Source organism: Aquarana catesbeiana, linkage group LG09, assembly GCF_042186555.1.
Source record: "Aquarana catesbeiana isolate 2022-GZ linkage group LG09, ASM4218655v1, whole genome shotgun sequence".
In the NCBI taxonomy this organism is placed as follows: domain Eukaryota; kingdom Metazoa; phylum Chordata; class Amphibia; order Anura; family Ranidae; genus Aquarana; species Aquarana catesbeiana.
The window spans coordinates 234,001,458-234,025,676 of NC_133332.1; the positions used below are offsets into that span (position 1 = coordinate 234,001,458).

The 24,219-nt window shown below is 43.2% G+C and overlaps 1 protein-coding gene across 7 annotated transcripts in view; it reads left to right on the forward strand.

The window, feature by feature from the left end:
- Nucleotides 1-24,219, forward strand: part of TRAF2 (TNF receptor associated factor 2) — a 145,417-nt gene that overhangs the window by 75,361 nt on the left and 45,837 nt on the right. For 5 of the 7 annotated variants that reach the window (XM_073599966.1, XM_073599962.1, XM_073599965.1 and 2 more), the window contains exon 3: nucleotides 14,802-14,856. The exons of 1 other annotated variant lie outside the window; for it this stretch is intronic. The gene's annotated coding sequence lies outside the window, so the exon portion shown is untranslated. The remainder of the gene's footprint in view (nucleotides 1-14,801; nucleotides 14,857-24,219) is intronic. One more of the 7 variants, XM_073599964.1, reaches the window with a different exon arrangement.

The window sequence follows — 24,219 nt, forward strand, 5'->3', positions numbered from 1 at the left end:
TTTTTCGTCTCCAGTTTCCCAGAAAGATAAGCCTCTGGTTTTCGGTTATCCTGTCTTGAGCTGAGTCATCCGTCGAGATACAGGCTCTGATCGACTCTGGGGCATCAGGTTTGCTCATTGATGCTGCCTTTGTATCGAAGCACTCGATTCCGCTGCAGCTGCATGACACTCCACTTGCCATTGAGGCTCTTGACGGGAGACCTCTACAGCCTGCCCATGTGACTCATGAGACTGTTTCGTTGTCTGTGGCCGTAGGGGCCCTTCACCATGAGATAATCCAATTCCAAGTTATTTGCTCACCTAAGTTTCCGCTGGTTATTGGTTATCCTTGGTTACAGAGGCACAACCCTTCTTTTGATTGGCTCCGTGCTGAGGTTCTGTCTTGGTCGCCACAGTGCAGTGAGAGATGCTTCCAGAGGGTAGCCAAGGTCCTGTGCACCTCTTCACTCTCCTCCCTGCCGGAGGAGTACCGCAATTTTAGCGATGTCTTTGACAAAGGTGAAGACGTTAGTTTGCCTCCACTCCGGTCATATGATTGTGCAATTGACCTTCAACCTGGTTCCATGCACCCTCGTGGCCGGGTTTACCCTTTGTCGGTCTTGGAGGATAAGGCCATGGAGGAGTATGTTGCAGACGCACTTTCTCGTGGTTTCATCTGCAAATCCTCGTCTCCTGCTGGTGCTGGTTTCTTTTTTGTGAAGAAGAGTGGTGAACTGAGACCTCGTATTGATTATAGGGGTCTCAATCGTTGCACGATTAAGAATGCCTATCCCATTCCGTTGATTACGGAGTTATTTGACCGCCTCAAGGGAGCAACGGTTTTCACAAAGCTTGATTTGAGAGGGGCATACAATCTCATCAGGATTAAGGAGGGCGACAAGTGGAAAACTGCATTTAATACCAGATCAGGTCATTATGAGTATCTCGCAATGCCTTTTGGCCTTTGTAATGCTCCGGCAGTTTTCCAGTTTTTCCAGTTCATTAACAATGTCCTCCGAGATTTGTTGCAGTTATGTGTGGTGGTTTATCTCGACGATATCCTCATATTTTCCAAGTCCCTAGAGAGTCACCACACAGATGTCTGTCTTGTGCTTCAGAGACTACGAGAGAACAATCTCTATTGTAAATTGGTAAAGTGCAAATTCCATTGTGAACAGGTGAAATTCCTGGGCATGTCATTTCCACTGCTGGTTTTTCGATGGACCCAGAGAAACTTTCTGCGGTCCTACAGTGGCCTCGAACCATGGGTTTATGTCCTCGTTTTCTTGGCTTTGCCAACTATTGTCGGAAGTTTATTCGTAACTTCTCGTCTTTGGTCAAGCCCCTGACCGATATGACCAGGAAAAACGGCAACCCACAGAGTTGGTCTCCAGAGTCTAATAAGGCCTTTGAGAGTCTCAAGGTTGCCTTTGTTTCTGCTCCTGTGTTGGCACACCCTGTTCCCACGTTGCCTTTTATCCTAGAAGTTGATGCTTCTGAGACTGGAGTTGGCACCCTTCTGTCTCAGCGTCCTAACTCTGAGTCACCGGCAGAGTGCAATTACGAGATTGGTGACAGAGAGCTGTTGGCGATTATTTTAGCCCTGAAAGAATGGAGACATCTCCTTGAAGGTACCACTGTGCCGGTTCTCATTCTTACTGACCATAAGAATCTCACATTCTTGTCTGAGGCTAAGCGCCTCTCTCCCAGAAGGGCGCGATGGACTCTTTTCTTGTCCAGTTTTAATTACATTGTCTCATTCTTACCCGGTACTAAAAGGGCTGACGCCTTGTCACGACAATTTTCCTCCACTTCCAAGATGGAGTCGGTTCCGCTCCCTGTGATTCCTCTTGATCGTATTCTGGCTACGGTTCACACCAGTCTTACTTCTCCTTTGGGTGACAAAATTCTTGCTGCTCAGGTTGATGTTCCTCCTGAGAAACCTTGTGACCGCTGCTTTGTTCCCGAGAGTCTCCGTACTGCCGTGCTCCAGACTTACCATTCTCCCAAGGCTGCTGGCCACCCTGGGAAGAATCAACTCTTTTGGGCCATTTCCCAACAATTCTGGTGGCCTAGTCTACATGCTAGGGCTGGGGAAAAAAAACGATTTGAATCGAGTTGAGAGGTCAAATTGATTCAAAATTTCAGCAAATCGATTTTGTTTTTTGTTTTTGTTTTTTTTCCACCACGCCGGTCCTGAGGAGCTGCGGGCAGGAGTTTTTAGGTGAGGCTGCGGCTTAGGCCTAGTACGTGAGGTCGGAAGCCGCGGCCTCGCCTAAAATCTCCTGCCCGCAGCTCCTCAGGAGCGGCGCAGTGTCCAGAAAAAAAAAAATATTCAAATCGCTCTATTACATGCTGATGTAACCGCCTTGGTAGCTGCCTGTACAACCCATACCCAATGGAGAGAGGCCCTGGACCCACCTGTCTATGGATTTCATTGTGGAGTTGCCAAACTCCCAGGGCAACACAGTTATCCTTATGGTGGTTGACCAGTTTTTGAAAATGTTGCATTGTATTCCACTCAAGTTGCCTACTTCTAAGGTCACCCAGCGTAAACTTGGGACATGGGTGAAACATGTATACACCAGTGAAAAGGTCAAATAAAATAACAAAGTCAAAATAACCGGTCAGGTATAAACAAAATGTCTATGGTGAAGTGTGGAATAGCAAGGGACCAGAGTCCATAAAAAATATGATCAGTGGAATTCTTCTCAAAGGGGGAAGTGCTGGAACCCTGGAAGGTGAATTGGCACTCAAATGGAAGGCAGCCACAGGTAAACAAGCCACAAACATCTTCAAATGAAAGAGGTTGGGTACTCTTACCAGATCTGTAGGACGTATCTGCCGTATAGCAGTACGTCTATTAGGCATGAGGAGGTAACCTCCCGTAATATCCACCCGAATGATGTCCTGTAGGTCACGATCACCGGTGAGGAGTGTAGTTATCCTGGGTGGAGGTTGAACCGCTGTTGCGCACGCTCTCCATTTCCGGAACAGGAGGGTCAGGAGGAGCTAGTTGTAGATGGAACCATGGAGAAAAAGAAAAAAGGGACTCCACATGGTGTAGGTCAAAACAAGGGGTTTTAATGGATAAAAAACCTTTACAAGATAAAAGTGATCACAGGCGAATAAAAAATGGCAATGTGAGAAGCTGAAAACGCCAGCCCTATGCGTTTCGACTGCAAAGTCTTCAACAGGGGCATAAAACAGCCTCCCCACATTGCACTTATTTATAGACTGTACCAAACATTTGAAATTAACCAGGCCCGCCCCCTTCATGGCGGAACCGGAAGTAAAAATCCATGAGGACGTAAACACTCTGATATACTCTCATACAAGCATATTACATATACAGTAGCATAGTACATGGGGCCAGAATATGGGGGAGGGAATCACAAGTCTAACAATTTTGAAAAAAATCACGGACACTGTATTGTCCACACGGCTTGCGTTCCAAGCCTCACAGACACACTCACTGGGAAGGAGACAACAACCGGCAGCCAATCTGCCACTAGTGTCTCATCCATCCCTCTACGAGGAGCTTGCGCTCCAAGCCTCGTGTCAGGGAGAGAGCGGCCAGAGCCGAGGCTGACGTCGTCTCAGCTGTAGGGAGAGGACGTACATCGAGACCAATCACCAGCAGGTGTTGGGACAACTCCCACATAAGGAGCTTGCGCTCCACACTAGACATGCGTGGAGAAGACAGTGGAGTGACGACGCACTCCTCATCTCACCTAGCTCGCATTGACTGGTCGCAAGCTCCAGGGCGGCCCCATCACACCCCCTTATATTCAATAGCAGTGTAAACACGACTCAAAACGGCAACAGTCTCATTCGCACAAGCTGTTACCCATAAGCCATCCTGGTACAGAAACGGGTATACCAACATAGATCAACAACATTACATAATCAAAAACGGGGTAACCATGTCACCTGACCCCTGCAGCCATGCCCCCGCGCTCAGGCCCCCCCAGTGAGTGCAGAGCAGTGCCACAATGCCAACCTGATGGGGGAGGGACACAGAAAACCAAAAGCAAAGAAAGAAGAAAAAAAAAAGGGAAGTATAATACCCAAAAAATGGATCTTATAAAAATCTTATAAAATATGTAGTCACGAGTGTATTAGTATAAACACTAAATAACTGATTAGTACGCCCCCATAGGCAGCTAACCTACTACTAGTTGAAGTTGGCGTTCCGCCATTCGGAAGATCTCCTTATCCCTACACCCATGAATAAGGGCCGCCATGCCTAAAATTGGCTAATGCTATTACCCCATTACCTGCAGGTAAGGGGCCACTGCCCACTATTGTGTGGTGTGTTGCACGATAAGGAAAATATCACCATTTGTTCAAGTCACCTCACTTGCCTAAAGAGGATCACTTCTTATGCACTTTTACTTGTGGACTTTTTTAGTTTGTCACATTTTTCTAGTCAAGTTGTCACCTATACCTTGCCCATTTGCACTAGTCACTTTATCCTTTGTGTTTGTTTGCTGTGTGCCTGGTTGCACATTATTTACACATACTTTATTGGAGTTAGTTACTGTTATATTTATTTGTGATTACTCTGCACATGGTATTGATCACATGTTGCTCTATCACGTGTAGGGTTGTCCCGATACCGATACTAGTATCGGTATCGGCACCGATACCGAGCATTTGCCCAAGTACTTGTACTCGGGCAAATGCTCCCGATGCTTCCCCCGATACCTAAAAGTCAGCTGTAGGGCTGAAACAACTAATCGATTAATCGACAACTAATCGATTATGAAATTAATCGATTATTATTTTCATAATCGATTAATCGGCCAGCTGCCTGCATACAGAATGCATTATTTGTTTACATATCAGGAAATACAGTGCAGCACACATACAGCACACATGTCAGTAAGTGCCTGAGAACTTGTGAATGTGTGAGGAGCAATGCCCCATGGGACTTGTAGTCCTGGGCAGGAAGTGAGTGGTTCTAAAGGCAGAAGTTTTCTTTACCTTGTTATTGGGGCACTCTATACTGTACTTAACGCACAGCAAAAAGCAGTGTAGAAACAGATCAAAAGCAAACTGCATAGGCATGTACTGAGCCTTATGCTGGCCACACGGATCAATTTTCAGATGAGAATATTCATATGAAAAATCTTTGTACATTTGCTGAATGAAAGAATGTTGTTTGAAATTTTCACTTGCTTTTAACATTCTGTTTTAAAATGAATGCAATTTCTGAACGAAAATCACATACACTGTCTGAAAAATTCCTTTGACCAAGAAATTTTCTATTATTTCTAAATTTTTCTGTCACTGTGGTTGAAAACGAACGTCGATTTGACGCCACTAATGATTCGAAAATCGAACGAACGTTCTTAAAATGAAAATTTTTTGAGGGAAGACATTGTTTTTGTATGGCCAGCATATAATATATTACAGTTCTGTTTGAAAATCTGCAAAACCGTCTTTTTTTTTTTCTTTAAAAAAAGATCCTAGTCTGATGATATTTACCAGATTCAACCTCTAATAGCATATACAGTATATCTCCTCTAATAGTATATACAGTATATATCTCTTCTAATAGTATATATAGTATATCTCTTCTAATAGTATATACAGAATATCTCCTCTAATAGTATATACAGTATATCTCCTCTAATAGTATATACAGTATATCTCCTCTAATAGTATATACAGTATATCTCTTCTAATAGTATATACAGTATATATCTCTTCTGTCTGTTATTCTCAGAGTGGATAAGAGATTTTGCTCTTTGCCTTTTTTTTTAAATTTACATTTTAACTAAATCATACGCCCAACTTTTTTTAAGGTTATTAACCGATTATTCGATTAATCGAAACAATAATCGGCCAACTAATCGATTATGAAAATAATCGTTAGTTGCAGCCCTAGTCAGCTGTGATCGGCGCGTGGGGGAGATACAAGATTCTCCCCCAGCGGCTTTCAGCTGCTTTAGTGACACAGCGGTGATCGCTCACCGCTGACTGTCACTGCATTATCCTCCATGCCCCCTCCGTTCCTCTGTGCCTCTCCGCTGTCCCCCTCCGTTCTTCTCTCTTTTTCTGTCCCCCTCCGCTGTCCCCTCCGTTCCTCTTTCCTCCTCTGTGCCTCTCCGCTGTCCCCTCCGTTCCCCCCTCCTTCTCTGTCCCCCTCCGTTCTCCCCCTCCGTTCCTCTTTGGGCTGATTAAAAAAAAAAACAAAAACAAAAAAAACACATATTGCAATAGAGAATAAAAAAAAATTATTGTAAAAAATAAAAATTGTAAATTTAAAAAAAAAAAACAAAACAAAACACACACACACACATAAGTGCAATGTGCAACTTTACAAGGTGATGACTAGCTAATATTCATATAATACATATGTAAAACTGACATCAAAAAAGGAAAGTGACATAGAAAAAAACGCATGAAAAAAATGCATATAAAAGTCCGTTTAAAAAAGTAGTGACAGCAACGTGCTAGCATGCACACGTTGCAATTAAAGTGCTGAGGTGAGCCACATCCAGTGTTTTCTTCGTGCACAAAAACCACTCGGGTAGGTAATGGCCCCTTACCTTAGGGTAATAGGGCAAAAGCATGTATCAAGATGGTAATTAGGGCGTCCACCTATAGTCTCCAAAAGACACGTCCCTCACTGTCCTAGATCCAAGGATGGGGTCTCCTCAGGTAGAATGCGGGGGAGGATTGTAGGTGTAGGGAGTAATCGGCAAAAAGAAAAGCCAATAGTGTAATCCCGTTTAATGAGTAAATATCTCTTTATTAATAATAATAGGTACTCACATGGAGATAAAAGAACAGTGGTATCAAATTCGACGAGCGGCGAGCTCGTATGCCTCTGTTAGTGTATTCAGCCTATCTCGTCCCTACGCGTGACGTCACACCACGTGACTTCATCAGGGGATAAACAATGGGTGAAATTGTGTCCTTAAATAGTCTAATGTTAACCCCTATACGGCGGCCATTTTCCCGAAGTTTCATTGGAATGGTACGGCGGCCATTTTCCAATAGATTTTGACCTTACCGCCATAGATGTATGTCTGTGTGGAGGTGTCAGCTGACATAGCGGAACCAATAAGCACCATCTGACTATAATGTCAGATGAGGTGCTGTCAGCAAAGGAAGTATCACCGTAATATATATACAGATAATAGCGGGGGGAAGATTGGAGGGGAGTAATACAAATAAATATAAAGAACTGACATAATTACTAACACTATTAATTGCCATAGTAGTTGAGGTCTGCGGAGCCCGGGGAACGGGAACAGAGAGGCAGCAAACACTAACAGTGCTAATAAAAACCAAAATAAAAAATATAAATAAAAATGAAATAAAAAATGAATATAAAATACAATATATAATAAGCCAGAACACTTATATTAAGCCTATTGGAAAACAAATTGATCCATAAAAGTAGTAGGCTTATACTAAATAAATAAAACAGCAGAGGGCCCAAAGAAGGATATATATAAGATAATTAAAAACACATTTAGAACAGTATAAAAAGCACTAAGAAATGCAAATTACCTATAATGACTGGTATTGGTATAGAGTATAGGTTTCTGATGGGTTAAGGTATGTAAAATATGTGTGCAAGGATGGCCAGTATCTTTTGATTGTGGTATCCTGCCACAGACTATATGTTGGTTCTCTAACTGGTGGAAGATGCACAGAAAGTCTGCTCATATAGGCCCTAGCGGAAAGCATTGCATAGGGTAAAAACGGTTGCCTTGCATTTTTGTAAGAGGAATAATACTAAAGTAAAAATACAGTTAAAAATGGTGGGAATTAAAAGTCACTTAGGAAGCAGTTTAGGTCAAACTCAATATTTAGGCCACGGGGCCAGAAGGTGTCTAAGGTGAAGATCCATTTGGATTCTAGTTTGCTTAGAGTTCTCACCTTGTGGCCCCCCCGCCAATGTCTAGTGTATGGGGTAATACCCCAAAACTTTAACTGTGTGGGGTCCTTATTATGGCAGGTTAGGAAGTGTTTGGACACACAATGCTTGTCATAGCCCTTAAGTATATTTTGGACATGTTCCTTGATGCGGGTCCTCAGGGGTCTCTTAGTGCGGCCCACATATTGGAGGCCGCAACTACATTCTAATGCGTAAACTGCCCCCTCAGTGTTACAACAGATAAAATCTTTGATTACATGATTTTCACCTGTACTGGTTGAACTAAAATTGAGTACCTTCTTATTTGGTCTTTTCGTTCTAAGGCAGGCGAAACACCTCTTACACGGATAAAAGCCATTTCCAGTAAAAAAGGAAAACTGTTTTTTGGGGGGATCAACTATATTTTTAACTATTAAATCTCTGATGGTGGGTGCCCTCTTATATATGAACTTTGGTTTCTTAGGGAGGATGTCTTGTCATCACCTTGTAAAGTTGCACATTGCACTTTTGTGTTTGCACTGCACACTTTGCTGGTTTATAGATGCACATGTTTTTACTTGTAATTTTTTATGTTTATTGTTTCTATTACTAGCCAATGTTACAGGCAGCTACATTCACTACGTTCACAATTCTTAGATCTACCATCCTTTTTAATATATGCTTGCCACGTTTGCTCCAGCCATTTTATTTATTGATTATTGTGGTTATATTTACATATATTTTTTAAGAAATTGCACTGAATTTTTGACACATTTACTTACACCTATTTTGGATTAGCGCAGCACCACTCACTTTTACCATTTACTCAAAAAGGCCTGGTGTTCACCTTATCGGTGCATGCGGCTTTTCCAATCTTAGCCATTTCCATATCTGATAGCGCGGGAATAACTCCTTAAATCTACACACACACACACACATACACCGCCGCCCCCCCCCCCCCAAGAAAATAAAAAAAAACACTGTCACATGACATAAAAAAAAAGTATCGGTATTCGGTATCGGCGAGTACTTGAAAAAAAGTATCGGTACTTGTACTCGGTCCTGAAAAAGTGGTATCGGAACAACCCTAATCACGTGTTTTATGTTTTACATCAACACGCTAGTATAACACTGTTACCTCATAGAGTTTCAAGATAATTTGATTTATAGATATCAGCACTGTCATTATATTATTTTATATATATTTATATTTTCACTTATTTATGTACCATATTTTTTCAAATGGATTAGCGCAGCACCATATTTCTAATGATTTATCTAACCAATAGGGGCAGGGTGTACCCTATCCGGTGTAGGCGGATTTTCCCAGTTTTTTATTTTCTCTATTTTCTTTCTCTCCCTCCGCACATGGTAGCGCAGGAATAATTTTTATTTGTTCATCCACTTTTTGGACTTAGAGGTGTCTGTAGTCAACCGGCAACTGGTCCTCAAAACGTTCTTCAAGCCCACGGACCGTAACGTGTACATCCCCATAGACAGCTGTCACCATCAGCAATGGCTCAGATCGGTCCCCAAGGGACAGTTTCTTCGTTTGCGACTAAACTGCAGTAACATCGAAGACTTTCAGTCCCAATCTCGGATCCTTAGGGAGAGATTTGTGGAAAAAGGGTACAGACCCTCTGACCTTGATGCCATCATTGGGGAGGTTAGAAGAGTAGAGAGGAATTCACTCCTGGTGGATTGCTCTAGAGTACAGGGGGAGAACCATTTTAAATGGTCTTTTTTTCACTTCATTCTCTACTCAACATAACGAAATTAAGAAAATCATAGACAGGCACTGGAGGGTTTTGAAAAATGATCGCGTGTTGGGTCCTGTTTTACTGGACCTGGCTGGTGTCATTTTCCGTGGTGCACGCTCAGTCCAAGATGAAGATGCTCCCAACACTATTGTTCCCCCCGTCCTGTTTCCTTTTTTTCAGGACTGCAAGAGATATTTCCCTTGCAGAAAGTGCGATGTGTGTTTGCATAATACAAGTGGGAGACGTAAAACAGTGACCTTCCATTCCACAGTGACATCCAAAGACTACAATATGAAACATTTCACTACCTGTGCTACCCGACATATTGTATATCTCATCACTTGCCCGTGCAAGAGACAATATGTTGGGCGCACTACCAGGGCTTTTCCTACCAGGGTTAACTAACACATTGCGAAAATTAAAAAGGGCTGCATTAAGCACAGTGTTCCCCGTCACTACCTGGAGTGCCACAATAGGGACCCTATGGGTACTTCTTTTGATCATTGATAAATTCGTCCCACGCTGGAGTGGTGAGTCTCGTCTCAGGTGTGTCACGGCTCGAAACTTATTGATTTATGAGTTGAGGTGCTATTCGCCGCATGGCATTAATGTGGAGTGGGACATCAATAGTTTCATTAGCCGTGCGTGATGTGCACCTCTTTTCTCGGACCGTGACACACCTCTGGTTTTCGGTCTTTCAATACACTACATTTGTTTTATATTAACGTGATGGTTAAGGGGTTGTTTAAAATTTACGACTCATTACATGTTTTGAGGGGGACAGGATCCTTGATTGTTTCCCCCCAAGTGGTTGGTTATTCATGGGAGTCATATCCATTGGTCACTCAGTCCTACACTAACGTCCTATGATGATCTATCCTCCCATCTTTGTTTTTATTTAGGAGGGGATATATTATAAGCTCGGCCTAGATGGACTGAGTTTGAGGAAATGGCATGACATCCATACTGTTATGTCAGTTTGTAGGAACATAGTCCGTATGTCACTTACAATACTTATTTAGGATTTATTGTATTCATTTCTGATTAGTGGGATGACACCTTTATTGGTTTACCTTTTGGGGGTTTGATCATAATTTAGGTTCCTTTTTTACCTTCTTTTTTGGTTAGAGGGTGATTTGATTTTTTGGTACCCTTTGAGTGGGTGGTTAGCTGCCTATGGGGGCGTACTAATCAGTTATTTAGTGTTTATACTAATACACTTGTGACTACATATTTTATAAGATTTTTATAATCTCCATTTTTATGGGTATTATACTTACCTTTTTTTTTTTTTTTTCTTTGCTTTTGGTTTTCTGTGTCCCTCCCCCTTCATGTTGGCATTGTGGCACTGCTCTGCACTCATTGGGGGGGCCTGAGCGCGTATTACTCTGTCATGGCTGCAGGGGTCAGGTGACATGGTTACCCCGTTTTTGATTATGTAATGTTGTTGATCTATGTTGGTATACCCGTTTCCGTACTAGGATGGCTTATGGGTAACAGCTTGTGCGAATGAGACTGTTGCTGTTTTGAGTCGTGTTTACACTGCTATTGAATATAAGGGGGTGTGATGGGGCCGCCCTGGAGCTTGCGACCAATCCATTGCGAGCTAGGTGAGATGAGGAGTGCGTCATCACTCCACTGTCTTCTCCACGCATGTCTAGTGTGGAGCGCAAGCTCCTTATGTGGGAGTTGTCCCGATGTACGTCCTCTCCCTACAGCTGAGACGATATCAGCCTCAGCGCTGGCCGCTCTCTCCCTGACACATGAGGCTTGGAGCGCAAGCTCCTCGTAGAGGGATGGATGAGACACCAACGGCAGATTGGCTGCCGGTTGTTGTCTCCTCCCCAGTGAGTGTGTCTGTGAGGCTTGGAATGCAAGCCGTGCGGACAATAGTGTCCGTGATTTTTTTCAAAATTGTTAGACTTGTGATTCCCTCCCCCATATTCTGGCCCCATGTACTATGCTACTGTATATGTAATATGCACTGTATGAGAGCATATCAGAGTGTTTGTCCTCCATTGTTTTTTACTTCCGGTTCCGCCATGATGGGGGTGGGCCTGGTTAATTTCAAATGTTGGGTACAGTCTATAAATAAGTGCAATGTGGGGAGGCTGTTTTATGCCCCTGTTGAAGACTTTGCAGTCGAAACGCGTAGGGCTGGCGTTTTCAGCTTCTCACATTGCCATTTTTTATTCGCCTGTGATCACTTTTATCTTGTAAAGGTTTTTTATCCATTTAAAACCCATTGTATTGACTTACACCATGTGGAGTCCCTTTTTTCTTTTTCTCCATGGCTCCATCTACAAGTAGCTCCTCCTGACCCTCCTGTTCCGGAATTGGAGAGCGTGTGCGACAGCGGTTCAACCTCCACCCAGGATAACTACTCCTCACCGGTGATCGTGACCTACAGGACATCATTCGGGTGGATATTACGGGAGATTACCTCCTCATGCCTAATAGACGTACTGCTATACGGCAGATACGTCCTACAGATCTGGTAAGAGTACCCAACCTCTTTCATTTGAAGATGTTTGTGGCTTGTTTACCTGTGGCTGCCTTCCATTTGAGTGCCAATTCACCTTCCAGGGTTCCAGCACTTCCCCCTTTGAGAAGAATTCCACTAATCCTATTTTTATGGACTCTGGTCCCTTGCTATTCCACCCTTCACCATAGACATTTTGTTTATACCTGACCGGTTATTTTCACTTTGTAATTTTATTTGACCTTTTCACTGGTGTATACATGTTTCACCCATGTCCCTAGTTTATGCTGGGTGACCTTAGCGCTGCTCTTAATTATTTACATATTGAGTTGACTTGGTTTGTTTGTGTGTCAGCTGCTTTTGATTTTTTCCACTTGGTTTGAGGGTCAGCGCAGCATTTCTCATACCACCGCCTACTTCTAAGGAACTGGCTTCTATTTTTGCTCGGGAGATCTTCCGCTTACATGGGCTACCCAAGGTGATTGTCTCAGACAGGGGTAGTCAGTTTGTGTCTCGGTTCTGGCGAGCCTTTTGTGCACAGTTGGGTATTCAGCTTGCTTTCTTCTCTGCGTATCATCCGCAGTCTAATGGGGCCGCAGAATGAGCCAATCAGTCCTTGGAGCAATTCCTACGTTGCTATATTTCTGACCATCATAACAATTGGTCAGACCTCTTACTGTGGGCGGAGTTTGCTCACAATAGTGCCTTAAATTCAGCTTCCGGTTTGTACCAGTTTATGGCTAACTATGGTTTCCAACCTTCCGTGTTGCCTGCATCGTTTGTTCCGCAGAGTATTCCTGCATTAGAGGAGCATCTCTGTGGTCTTCGTTACACTTGGACACAAGTCCAGGAGGCTTTGCAACATGCTAATGATAGGTACAGCCTCCATGCTGACCGCAGACGCCTGCCTGCGCCTTCCTACCAGGTTCTTTGAAGTTCGGACCTCGATTTTATTGGGCCTTTCCGTATCCTTCCCAGGATTAACCCAGCGGCTTACGCGTTGGACCTTCCTCCTAGCATCTGTAATGTGTTTCATGTCTCCTTATTGAAACCTTTGGTCTGCAACCGCTTTACCACCTTGGTGCCACGTCCTCACCCTATACAGGTTGAGAACCATCAGAAGGATGAAGTACAGTCCATTGTTGACTCCCGTAGGTTCCATAGGCGCATACAGTACCTGGTGCATTGGAAAGGGTACGGTCTGGAGGACCGCTCTTGGGTCTCATCCTCGGACGTACATGCCCCTGTCCTCCTCTGTTATTTCCATAGACGTTTTCCCCTCAAGCCTGGTGGTCCTCCAAGGGGGAGGGGTCGTTGAAGAGTGGGTACTGTCAGAGCTGGGCTCAGCCTTTCCTTCTCTGAGCTGCCTCTGTGAAACTGGGAATGTAATTGTATAGTTGTATCGTTCAATGACTCCTGTGTATTGATTGTTACTAGCTGCACCAACTGTACATATCTGTCGACCTTACTTTGTGTATCCCAGTCCGACTGTACGGGACACTAGGCTATAAAAAAAAAAAAAAAGTATTTTATTTTCTTACGCTTTTATTTGTGGGCTTCCTGATCTGTCGTGTGTGTGTGTGTGTTTATTTATTTATTGTCCGTTTTTCTTTTTGTAAAAAGAAAAAAATCTTAATTTTTTTTTTTTTTAAAGGTTTCAGTCCTGGAACACCTTCAAAATGATAATTCTAAATTAGTATCACACAATTATTACTTTCTTTTCTGTCCTAATACATCATGCTAAGAGAGAGTTATAGCGAAATGGCAACAAGATTTTCAGAATTTGGTGATCAGCAGAATGTAAACAAATGAGCTGACCAAAGAAAAACAAAAACACGCTGTGCGCTCCTTCCGAATTCAGACCAGGCCCTTTGCTACACAGATCATATTGTAATTGTGCAGTGCTGGCATTTTCTGTGAAATGTAATGCAGTATGGCAACCTTGGGTATTCTGCATACAGATGGTGTACAAAATGCCCCCCTGAAATGTACTTTCATGCTTGTGTGATTGGCTCACTGATTTTCCGTACGAAGTCAGATTTTGGGCATCCTCTGCAACAAAAATTACATTTTTTTTGGTGAGATACTCCCAAAAGGAAATCAGATCTAAAGGGATACAGATACAGGGCTCACTCGTCCCCTTCCCCCTTTCCTGGCCTGCCGGGCTGCATTTTCAGATGGGGTCTAGTACGGCTTTTGTTTGGGGACCCCACACAATTTTATTTTGGGGGTGGGGTTCCCCTTAGAATCCATATGGTATAAAATGCTCACACATTTATTTATTTTCAGTTAAATATTTATGCTGGTTTTTTTTTCCTGACAGCAGGGATGACTCATCGTTAGGATGCCAGCAGGTGCCAGCTCCTTGATAACCAATGACTTATTCTTGCTGGTGACAGTAGGGATGAGTCACTGGTTGTTAGGACACCGGTGGGTGGCTGCTTTTAACAACCAGCACAAATCGCAAACAAAATGCATCAAAAATGCACGTTGATGTGATTTTGTCCTGCAATTCGGTGCGTCCAAAGTTGCATCTGAAACCGTATCAGTGTGAACCAGGCCTAACTTTTTTCTCGGAGGCATTCAACTGAAAACTGAAAGCTTATCTCACAACAAATTCAAATTTGCTTTTGCTTTCATTTTGCATAATTTATGATTGTGTGGCACTGTGGATCAAATTTATCGTTGTTCTGTGCTGTAGGTGTGAAGAAAATCTTCTCGTCTGTTGACGAGTCGCAGAAGACATCTGGTTGTGAGTAAGTTAATTTCAGTTTTTGTGTGTGTGTGTGTGATATATATCATGTGGCTGGGGAAATATTTGAGCTATATCAGGCAGCAGATCTTTCATGCCTCTTCGATGCCACAAGTTGATTACAGTGCAGAGATGCTGGGGAAGGAGGAGAGGGATGCTCTGTAATATCCCCCTTCTAAGAAGTGAGCCTTTGCCACCTAGGCGTTCAAGTGTTGTCCTTCTGTCATCTTATGTCTTTGATCTTCTTAAAGTATAACTAAAGTGGCTATAAAGGCAGAAGACTTTTTAGCCTAATGCATTAAGATAAAAAGCCTTCTGTGTGCAGCAGCCGTACCAGCACACCCTAACACTTACCTGAGCCCATCTCTATCCAGCGATGTCCACAAGTGCCTCGGCCGTCCGAGAATTTCCCTCCTGATTGGCTGAGACACAGCAGCGGCACCATTGGGTCCCCCTGCTGTCAATCAAAGTCAGCCAATCAGGAGAGAGGTACCAGGGTTCCATGTCTGAATTGACACAGGAAGCTGCAGCTCGGTTTGGGTGCCCCCATAGCACTCAACAGGAGAGGGACTCGAGAAGAAGAGGATTGGGGCTGCCCTGTGCAAAACCACTGCACAGATCAGGTAAGTATGACATGTTTGTTATTTTTATAGGAAAAAAAAGTGAGATTTTACAATCACTTAACACAACCTGATTTTTTTATTTTTATTTGTATAAAGCGTTGAGCGGTTAATACCACTGTCAGATTTTAATTGCTGTTTGGGTCCCCGCTGTAATTGTCACTGATGCACTGGAAATTTATGTGAAGGGAAGTTCAAAATTTTGGGGAATAGTTGGGATATCTTCCAATGGTGACAATTGTTCCATGATAGCTGTAGAAGAGATTTCCCTCACTTCCTGTTGAGTCTACAGGATGTGAAGTTAATTGAAATCTCCCTAATAGGGTAGAGATGGCCAAAAAAAATGACAGTGGTGTTAACATCCCCCAACTCTGTTGGCAGCTAGAAGATCCTTTTAAAAGAAAAAAAAAAAAGAGGCACCACCACCAAAATGGCAGCCTGTAAAACTTTAGTTAATAAAAGAAAATGTAAATGCACGTAAGAAATATAAACAAAAAAGGCAAGGCACAAACACCCATAAATGCACAACGCAATAATTCATAAAAAGTGACACAATATACATGTGTCAAAATTATGAAAGTCCATAGACATGCGTTGTGAAAAAAGATATACTCATGAATCGGTCATAAAAGCATATCTGGGTCCACAATGACGCAAAGCGACCAGATCATTGAGCGCTGAGGAAGAGGGGATCTCCCCTTGAAACACGTCAGCCATCTGGATGGTCTTCTTACTTGCTTGGAACTGTCTCATGATCTGGTTCGCTTTATGTCCATTCTGGACCTAGATATACTTTTATGACTCATTTGTGAGTATATCTTTTTTTATCTTTTATTAAAGTGATTGTAAAGTCTTGTTTTTTGTTTTTTTGTTTTTTGTTTTTATTATTATATATAAAAATAACAAACCTGTTTTACTTGCCTGCTCTGTTGCAGTGGATTTGCACAGAGCAGCCCAGATCCTACTCTTAGGTCCCTCTTCTGTGCTCCTGGCCCCTCCCTCCTGTTGAGTTCCCCCACAGCAAGCAGCTTGCTATGAGGGGAACCCAAGCCGAGCTGCAGCTTCGTGTGTCCAGACACGGAGCTGCGATTCGCCCGCCCCCCCCCCCTTCTCCTAATTAGCTAAATGATTTTGACAGCTGCGGGAGTCAATGGCATCGCTGCTGTGTCTCAGCCAATCAGGAGGGAGAGTCCCGAATGGCCGAGACACTTGTGCACATCGCTGGACAAAGATGGGGCTCCAGTAAGTGTTAGGGGGCTGAGGGAGGCTGCTGCACACAAAAGGCTTTTTATCTTAATGCATAGAATGCATTAAGATAAAAAACCTTCTGACTTTACTACTCCTCTACAACTTCTTTAATAAACAACATTTGGGTAATGTGCAAGGCTGGTGCACCTTCTTTCTGTTTTCTTAATGTTTCCATTGGGTTCCCCTGACCCCTGGAGGGGGCAGCAAGGTCTGTGCGTTTGGAACCTTAGAGATCCTGTGTTACATCTACCGCCATTGCATCACCCTTGAGCGCAGAAGACTGTTGTTATATCAGTAGTATTGATTAAACCAGGTGTACCTAAAAGCGGAATATTGCATTCACTAGGAAGGTACCTGGAGATGCGATCAGCGAAACTAGTCGAAGCTCTACGGCCGAACTTCTGGCTGTTGCAACGCACACCAGTCAACAAGCAGTGCTGTATGTCAGAAATGCTGCTTACATTGGTGCAGAGTCTGGGCACATGAACAAGTGAGTGCAATATTCTGCTTTTATGTACACCTGGTTCAATAAATACTACACTAGGAGTACTTTTATGGTTTGAATTTGTAGTGTCCTCTGAAATAAATATTGAAGAACTAAGGGGAGTTTGAAGATCTACTGATGTATGGTGCATGCTGTTGCCCGTGAGAACACTGGTGCACCTAGATCAGGTAACCGTATGCAAATGATGATATGGAAGCTTTTTCTAAATGCCTTTGAGAGGATTACTGTGTGATCAGCGTGTTCCAAAGAAGAGTGGGCAGAATTGCTACTACCCATCCTGTGGTGAAATTAATGGCGCTCTACCAAATGACTGTGACATGCTAAAAAGGAAATTCTGCTCAGTGAGAAGCTTTTCAATGACTGGATAAGACATCCACGCATAATGAAAGCCCAGTTCATCAATTTCCCTGGTCTCACCAGAAAACAAAAGATACAGAGAAAGTGTGGCACAAAGATTTCAGAAAGTAGGAGCATGCAGTCACCAAATGTCCCAAGTGTATATATTGCCAATACTTTGGGAAAGGGTTAGAACCTTTGTCAGGTTTAATTGCTTTCTGCAGCTCTGTTGGTTTTTTGTTTTTCTCTCCTTTTCTGTACAGGGGAAATCGCTTTTCCAGACAAGCGAGGGGAAAATCTTCAGCAAGGAAATGGACAACAGTAAAAGCTGATGTTTTCACATTTTCCTACTTACCCTAAAAAAAAAAAAGAATGTTTTTACTTTTGTGTGTTGCTGACGGAGAGTCGTCTTCCCTTCTCGTCTGGCAAAAAAGGTTGTCCCTGGGACACAAAAGTAATAGGAAATCTTCCTTAAAGCTGATTTTCGTGTTTCCCGACCTTTTATTTAGTTTGGGACAAGCTGGCCCAAACAAACGGTTTTCTACCCTGGGTGCACTGTATAAACCACGGTTTTGGTTTTGTTTTTTTTGGGTTTTTTTTTTCAAATTCTTTATTTAAATTATCCAGCATACATAGAACAGCAAATCATTTTAGTCAGATACATGGATAGAGTGATCTTAAAGAAATCTAGTACAAACCGGATGAACAACAGTCATAATTAGTATTAAGTGCATGGGCGGCCGTGCCGGAACGCCCAGTAATCATAAAGTCTACAGAACTTAAACTGTTCGAAGAGGAATCCACGCTCTTAGTTCGAGTAAGCATTGCCACCATGAATGCAGGAATAAGGCAGTTTTTCATTAACTCCTAAACCACTGTTTTTAACGCATACTGTTGGACAGGTTAATTTGGATGTCCGCAGGCTGGTCGGTGAGCTTGGATTTTTCCTTGGCCTTTTTCTAACATATGTTGCCCTCCAATGCTCCTTGCTGCAAAGGCCAGTTATAGGTGGGGGCAGTGGCTTACCTTTTTGCACTGTATAAACCAGCTTTTCTCAACCTTTTCAACACAGGAATCTTTCCTGTCTCAGGGAACTCCTGCTAAAAATGTACTATATCCTATGATACTTTAGTGTGATGATCAGTGCCAAGAATGCTCCTTAGGCTTGTGGTCATTGGGAAGAATGACTCCCTTACAGAGAGCTAAAAAGATCAATGGTGTCAGTGGGAACTTATGAGAGGCAAAAACTTGCTCATTGCTAAAAGAAACCCCATGCAACCTCTAGGGCAGGGGTAGGCACCCTCGACCCTCCAGCTGTTTTGAAACTACAAGTCCCATGAGACATTGCAAGACCCTGACAATCACAGGCATGACTCCTAAAGGCTGAGCATGATGAAATTTTGTATTTTCACCACAGCGCCGAGGTTGCCTACCCCCTGCTTTAGGACAATCCTAGTTGAGAAATTATGGTATAAACTGTATCTAGATTGTGATGCCATCCACCGGCACCTCAGCCAATCAGAGGAAGGTCTGTATTCATTCAGAGAATACAAAGCAACCTAGGAATGGCTGAGCACAGCTCAGCCCGACTCCAAGTTTTTCCAGCTGTGAGATGGGGAAGTCTGGTCTCACTGTCGGAACACAAGGCTATTTACTGTGTGTAGCTGAGGCGTGTGTACATGAAGCGTACTCAGTGTGCTCACTTGTTAGTGTAAAATATATTGCCTTTGGGCCAACAAACTAATTAAAGGGACAGTAAACAGAAATCAGAAATCCTCTTTAACAGAGCTCTGAACAGCAGGAAAACCTGACAGGGGGTCTAATCCCTGGCGTTGCCCCTGAACTTGGTATGCATATACACGGCAGGACTTTTTCAGCCAACTTTCACCAAATCACATGGTTTTTCAGCTCTTTACCGCCACCCAAATGTTAAATTGCTGCTTTTAAAATTTAACATCTAAACAGTCCCTCGGATTTACAAGAGGAAAGAGGGAAGAGTAAGGGGGGAGGGAGAAAGGAAGTGGGGAGGGAACAGGAGGAAAAGACAGTTACAATACAAAGTCATGACTGTAGAGTGATTCTATACACTGCAAGTTGGTGGATTTCCATGTCCGCGTTTAAATCTATAATGCCAAGATTAATAGGTTTGTAGGCGTATAGAATCATCAGTAGAACAAGCATCAGTTAAAATAACTGTAAAAAATGTATATAAGTCTGAACAAGTGTAAAAGGAAAAAAAATGTGTAAAGCTAACAATGAATAAAGTGAGTAGATAGTTGTGGCTAGGGTCGTTACCTGCCGGAGCATCAGTAAAGAGGCTCAAGGCCAACAAAAAAACCCAATAGGCGTTTTGTGAAATTGGGGGGTCCTGTACGAGCTACAAACCAGGATAGGTCAAGGTGAAGCAGGCAAACCTGGGAAGTCACTCAGCCCGGTGTAGAGTGGAACCATCTGGACGTTGAAATAGCGGCTTAAAGTGGGTTCTTTTAAGCCGCAGATGGAGGGTGGACCCTTTGTGATACAAACTGGAGTATGGTTGTAGGGATGTGGTGAAGGCCGAGCTGGGGTTCGTGGTAAGGCATTCTCAGATGTGGGGTCCGGTGTTGCCAATTGTGGATCTTCTAGCAGGAGTTGCAGCGACTCCAGTGTTGTGCAGTTATGCTGTTTGCCACGATAAGAGAACTCGATTGCAAAAGGAAATCTTTAGTTGTATTTAAGGTGGTGCTTGAGAACAATCTGAAGCTGGGGCTTTGTGGCTCGGCGTTTCCCTGCTGTGGGGGGCGATCGGAAAAGATTTGGTAGGAATGACCCTGAAACTGCAACTTGATCTTTAGCGTGGGCAGCCGAGAGAAGTTGCTCTTTCGTGCGATAGCAGTGTAAGCAAATGATTATATCGCGTGGAGGGCCACCTGACAGTCATTGTGTTGCTGCCCTATGAATCCTGTCGAACTTCAGGCGCTCTATGGGAGTAGACGGGGAGAGTTAATGGAATAGGGCTGTAGTGAAGGATACAAAGTCATCTACAGTCTCCGTTATGCTGCAAATTCTCAAGTTAGATCTGCGGGAGCGGTTCTCCGCTTCCTTAGTACGAAACGGGAGCATTTTTTTTTCTTCACGGAGTCCCTCCAGCCCCTGGGGGTGCTCGTGGTAGTGAGCTCCATGTCATCCACACGGGTTTCCAGATCTGCTGTACGCTGACCAAGCTCTTGGATCTCTCCTGAGAGGCGATCAATTATCTGTTCAGAGGTTGACTTGCGAGCCTTCTGGAGGATCGTTTCCGTCTGGCGAAAAAGTATTTTTCTGACATGCCTGATTTAGGGATGACTGAAGATCCGCTGAGAGCAAAGGCAAAATCCTACTCTTCATCTTCATCGCTGTCAACTGGCTCTGACCGCAAGGGAGATGGAGCGTGTAGCTGCATGGATGCTTTCGCCGCCATCTTGGAGGCGCGGGCTAGGGCCTCCTTGATGGGTTTTGGCTTTGTTTTTGCCCAGTGACCCATGAGAACTACCCTGAAGGTGCTGTAGGTGCTCCGGAGGGGGATTGCAAAGGAGCCTAGGGTGTATGCAGGTTCAGATCTGGCTGTATCCTCAGTTCAGCTGCGGGGAGTGCGGAGTTCTAGGGAAAAAGTCTGTCATGCCGAACCTCGCGCATGCGCCTTGATTTATTTATTTATTTATTTTATTGGATATGTTTTACAGCAGAAAGTAAAAGAATATTTTTCAAAATGTTCTTTTTTTTTTTTTTCCATAAAGGCCCCTTTCACACGATCGGACCGTTCAGGTCCGCCTGTCAGTTTTGATGGCGGACCTGAACGGGCACTCCATGTTAGCCTATGGAGCGACGCATGTCAGCGGAGACATGTCCGCTGACATCCGACCCGGTCCGATCCGCTAAAAGCAGACGGATGGCCCTACGTCCAGGTCCGTTGCTATCGGATCGGGTGAGATCTGATGAAAACGGACATGCTGTCTGTTTTCATCCGATCCCTCCATAGGCGGCAGCGGCGCCTGACAAGCCCCTCCCCGCTCAGTGAGCAGAGAGGGACCTGTCATCCGCCGGCTCAGCGGAGATCAACGGACTGATCTCCCGCTGAGCCGGTGGACTCCGTGGAAGCGGAGTCTGCCTCATGTGAAAGGGGCCTTATCACAAAAAATAAAGCTGGGTGATCAAATGCCACCAAAAGAAAGCTCTATGTGAAAAAAATTATCTAAATTGTCCGTATTGAAGTAGCGCAGCTTAAAGCGGAGTTCCAGCCTGGGGAAAAAAAAAAATTAAGTCCGCAGCTACAAATACTGTAGCTGCTGACTTTTAATATAAGGTCCCTTACCTGTCCACGTATCCCGCGATGTCAGCACCCCAGTCGTCCATCGGCTCCGGTTGCAGGTTCCAGCGTCTTTACTAAGGGGAACAGGAAGTTAGGCCTTGTGGCTTCACAGCCTTTCCACCTTTCCTACCGTGCATGCTTGAGTCGCTCTGCGCTTTTTGAATGGTCCCGCTGTCTTCTGGCACCTATGTGTCTCCCAGAAGGCAGGGGGGGGGGGGGGCTGGAAGTTCCGTAGGTTGCTGCACAACGTTTGTGGCAATCTTACCCGGAAGTGGGTACCTAGTTTTGACAGGTATCCGCTCCCCCTCCGAAAAGTGCCAAATGTGGCGGGGGGGAGGGGAGGAAGCGGACAAGCAGAGCTTCCCACTTTGGGTGGAGCTCTGCTTTAAGTGATTCATTTTGTTCACCTTTCTTCTCACTCTTGTTGTTTTATCATTTTATTTTATTCCTGACTCACTGTGCAAAGTAGAAATGACTGGACGTTTTTTGTGTATTACCGGTATGATCTCTTGTCCTGTGACAGTCACATCAATGCTTGGGTCTTGTGACTCAGCGTTTTAGAGATGTATAAAGTTACTTAAGTTTAAAATGCAGGATCTCTTTTTAGTAGAAGTTCAAATGGCTGTTCAGGAGGTAATATTTTTTGTCTGATTTTTTTACGTTGCAATATTGCTTTTTCTGTTTAGGTCATCAGTCAATCAAAGGGAAACTATATAGATTAATCTCACATGCCACCTACTGTATGTTGTTGTAATGTTCATCTTTAAAGTCCATTTTTAATGCTTTTTTACATGCTTGCGGTTCTGTATATCCATTGGCTTAAATAGAAAGTTGTGGAAAAATAATAATTTACAGACGAGCATGGTTGATTCTTAAAGCGGTATTAAAACCCAAAACCAAAAATGTAATATAACTGCAACGTACCAATCAGATGTGGCGACTGCATCAGTTTTCTTTTTTTCCCTGTTTTCACCTGGTGATCTGGCCAGTGACACACCACCTGTATTAGAGTTCCTGCAATCTGGATGGAGGAGCACAGGGGGCACAGCAGACAGCAACATTGTCAGTCTGGACAGAGGGTAGTGTTAAATGTACTAGCAGATTTAAATACACTAACAAATTGAAGCCAAGCTTCAGCTCACACTTTTTATATTCAGTTTTGTGGGTTTTTTTTTTTTTTTTTTTTTGGTAAAGGTTTTACATGAACAAAAAACGATCATTGTAAGTACAGTATCCCTGCCAGCATTAAATGGTTGGGTCTCATCCTTGTAAACTAATACAACTGGAAGAGAGTTTGTTCTTTTGAAAAACAGACTTACTGGCAGGATCACTAGATGAAAAATAAAAGCCTAAAAAACAAAACGAATGCAGCCATCACATCTCAGAATTGGTAAGCTGTAATAGAATACAGGTTATTTTTTGGGGTTTATTACTAGAGGTGCACCAAATGGAAGTTTTGGTGTCAAAACCAAAAATTCAGGATGCACTGGGCCTAAACCGAAAGTACGTTTTTAAAAAATTTATATATATTTTTTATATAGAATTGTATTCTATTCGACTTTTTAATTAATATAAATTTAAATGAATATGAATTTATTGTCGGCCATTGTTGGCAGCTTTAGCACAAAATTTTTTTAAGATTGTACCCCCTTCATGACCAGGTGATTTTTTTGGTATTCCGCACTGCGCAAATTTAACTGGTAATTGTGCGGTAATGCAATGTTGTATGCAAACAAAATGTATATAAGTTTTTTTCCCACAAAATAGAGCTTTTTTTTGTTGGCGTTTGATCACCACAGTTTATTTTTTATGCTGTAAACAAAAAAAGGCATACATTTTGAAAACAAAAAAAAATTTTTACTTCTAAAACATATATCCAATAAAAAAAAATTTTAAATCAAATTTCTTCATACATTTTGGCCAAAATGTATTCTGCTACATGTCTTTGGTAAAATAAAATCCCAATAAGTGTATATTGATTGATTTGCTTGAAAGTTATAGCTTCTACAAACCTGAGATATATAGTGATTTTTTTTTTTTTTTTTTTTTTTTTTATAATAGTAATAGCGGTGCTATAAGACCAACAAATTATTTAAAGGTATGGAAGCATCTGTACACACGTGCCATAACATTTCTGCCCAGATTTCTTCTTTCTTGCAACATTTATCTTTTCCATAAACAAGTAGCACCCAGGGGACTTGCACATTGGTGCAATGGTGGTCAGACCGGTAGTGCATGTCTGTGCAGCGGCAGTGAGGGCGGTAGTGCGTGCCTGTGCAGCGGCAGTGAGGGCGGTAGTGCGTGCCTGTGCAGTGGCAGTGAGGGCGGTAG